Raw genomic sequence first — 3,728 nt, 5'->3', positions numbered from 1 at the left:
AAAATCGTCTGACCATAGAAGCCTTTACAAATGAATTCCGACCACTGACAATTTAATTTATCTGACAAGTAGCGTCTAGTCATCCGAGTTCTGTATTATTTCATTTATCATCGAGTGTTAAATAGAAAACAGTGTCAATTGTTATAAACACCGATTACACTGCTCATTAGTGCAGTTTTGTCGTTGTTATACCGAAAAAAATAACTTTCCTCGTTACTTGACCGATTTAGAGCAAATTTCGACTTGTGTGGGCGAAAACTTAATATAAGAATATGGTTACGAAACACAATATAAATCCACTATCATCGCTCATTTTGTACCGAGAGGCTGTTAAAAAGGCGAGCAATGCAAACACGTACAACTGAGAAAGTATTCTCGTTTCCATTAAAGAAGTATACGACGACGACGCTCCGTAAAACGTTAGCAGAGAAAGCTGCGCATTCGTTTCATATTGGCTCGAATACCACAATCATAGGTAATGTGGACGGCATATGGTGTCCAGGCATTCGCGTAAGCCAATTGCTTTTAGTTGCAATTTTCTGCAATTCCTACATTTGTCGCAAAGTACTTGATCAAACCGTAATTGCGTCTGACAAGGCGCTAGCAACAAATGTTACGTACGTTTAAGTAATCTCGACACGCCATTCTGCTTTAAGCTGATTCAATAAGGATGGGTAGACGTTTTCAAACAATAGTCCAATATTTATTTGACTGCTCGTAAATTGTAATGCTTATGTACCTATTAACCGACTTCGTTAGAATTTATGGATGAAAGTTTGTTGGAGAACATTGTTAAGGAGAGAAGAATATAACACAATATCCATAAGCACTCGAATGATTTACCCAATGCATCTGTTATCCTCTTCATATGTGTGGATATAATAGTAAAAATACCGACGCTACCCATCAATTTTCAAACCTATTTACGAGTCAATACCGCGTGTGTATTTTTGTATCTTAATACAATGATTGCTCATTAAACGTGTTGAGCACAGCGAAAAACAATATAAACGGTTTGTTTGTTAGAGTGCCGACGCACATAGGAAGCACATCAAACAATGTGCGATGTGGCTTACAAGAAAGTGTCATTAATCAATAAACCATCGAGGGAATCTTCATAATAGAAATCTTTAATCAAAAACAGCAAAAACTTCTTAAGGATTAATAGCAAGACGTAGAAGTACAAGACTTGGTGGAAATACGAAGGTTTATATCAACGTTCTCGTTAATCTAACTGTAATCAAAGATCCATTACTGTGATTTCATTATTGGAGAACAATTATACCAAGAAAGTTGGTCGCTTTGCCTTGTGGGATGACTTGTGACCTCCATTTCTTTAGTGTAGCCCTCATCGGCTTTGGTCTCTTGGTCTTGGAGATTTGCTGATTCATGGTCGGGCGTCTGTGACTCGTCTCACAATTGTGACGTCATTGACAGGTGGTGCAAATACATTTGCCCTTTGACGAGTCACGTTCTTTTTGTTTTCATTCTTTAAATCTTCTTTCTCATAAACTATTGTTATTGGTTTCGTGTTTGATGTTGTTCCCTTATTGTTTTGTCTTTTTAAAGTTCCATAGTTAAAGAGCAAAGTTAGCTATGCCTCAGAAACTGTGATAGCCAGAATCTAAGGTCATAAATTGGATGGGTGACCTATGTTTGTTGCAAACATGTTTTCTTTATTCTATTTACATGGTACCTCGGTGTCTTGAGTTCGACTCGCCCGAATGGACCGGCATTTCCATTATGATTTCATCAATTCGTATGCATCAAAAGTCTAAATAAATCCTAGAAGACGGTATATTCTCATTACTAAAACAGACCACAAATTACCCGTTGTCGTCCTCAACCAAATGATTGCTAAGGAAATGTGAGACAACTACATAATAACTGTTCGGTGTATGTAAACGATGCTACTGTTGCAGTCATTTCCTTTCCCCCTTATGGTTGAGTGTCGACAAGGTACTATGCTCGTCATAATGTCTGCGGCAGATGGGTGGTGTAAAAAGCCGCATACCGCATAGTTGGCCGGCACACGCCGCGTCGCTTGCGCCGACCACATCAAACGCACATCTAGCAAAAATGCGAACCCTTTTTCATCGATTAGAATTGCTGTTTCTTTGATTGTTTTTTTTTATATTTGTAGTAGTATATTCATATGTTTTTTTACATTTTCCACTAAAAAGGTTGTTCATTTAAAAAGAGATTCCCTGAATTTAGATGTAATTTTTTACTACCTGGAAATTTGATCATATTCTAAATCATTCGCAATGACACCGTATATTGTAAAAATAAATAATTCTTGCCTTAATGACAACTCCTTTACATCTATTTAAAGGACTTATTAAGTAAAACATCTTCATAAAGAACTCTATCGGGATTCCTCACACATTCTATTACGTCCGCACGCATGCGCAATGATTGTAGGCTCGATGAACGATGTGTATGACATCGATCGCGTGCGCTGCTTGTGCGCGGTAATACCGCCATTTGCGGTTGGATACAGCCTTTATGTACTAACATTACCTTCACGTAATGGTCAGCTGTACTTAATGGAAGTAAGCCTTAAACGATTTGAGACGCTTTGCTGAAAAAAGTATTGAGGAATGTGGTGTCTAGTGGAGACGGGAGGGACTTGGTAGTTGTGATGCTCGACCATTTCTTATATATCAGATTCAATTGGAAAAAGAGCTATTTTTTAAAGTGTAACATACCCACAAGCTTTTGTGTTGATTAAATCGCTTTCAAACTAAAGACTTCTGTGTTAACTAGGTATACAAGGAAAGTCCAATCTTCAATAAGGAAACATCACATTAATACGGCCTTTTTTTAAAATGTCCCGTTTATTTTTCTTAGAAATATGAGAAACAACTAGCTCTAGCTCGCGACTTAGCCCGACTGGATATAGCTTATAGCTAACTAAAAATAACCCTAGTTTAACGAAGCTAGCAGAGTTAACCCTACTTTTCAGCTACCTCTTTACAAATTTCATCGAAATAGGTTTAGCCTTTTTGAGCATGAAGAGGTATCAAACATACCCACTTGGACACACTCATATACTTACGCATTCATAATATTAGTATTATTTCTAAATTATGTTGTGTATAGAACAATGAACTAAACATCAATATAACGTATTAGTATAGTCTTAAATAGAACCTCCTTATTTACCGTATTTCTCATAACTCCTCAAGACGCACGTTTGAGTGGGTTTCCCCGTATCCGAACATTGAATATAAACGACCTTTTAAACAAAAAGCAAAAAGTCGATTCGAAATTGATTACTCGATCTGTGGACATTAGAAAATGAAGTGCCACTTGTGTTTAAATGTAAATAGTTGAATTACTTTGAAATCAAGTGATGGAGGTATCTAGTGTCTATGCTAATGTTGACACTGTTGTACTCGTTAAATACTAATTGTAGCGATGTCGACTAGAACTTATTTTACAGTTTTCAACACTGAAATTATCATTAAAATACTTTTTGAAACCCATTTGAAAAATCTAAGATTCTGACAATATTGAGATGTTACACCTACATGCATGTACAGAAATATGGTATAACTTTCTTCTTACTTAATATATAGGACAATTCACACATAATTTGTAGCCATTTATATCTATTGTACAGTTTCATTAAAATCTATACAGTTGTAACAATCATTCATCCATAATATTAGTAGGTATAATAGAAATATTAAAAACCGTTAGACCTAATATAACTAGAACAT

The sequence above is a fragment of the Trichoplusia ni genome, chromosome 2 (genome assembly GCF_003590095.1).
Source record: "Trichoplusia ni isolate ovarian cell line Hi5 chromosome 2, tn1, whole genome shotgun sequence".
Lineage (NCBI taxonomy): Eukaryota > Metazoa > Arthropoda > Insecta > Lepidoptera > Noctuidae > Trichoplusia > Trichoplusia ni.
This window is presented reverse-complemented; position numbering follows the sequence as displayed.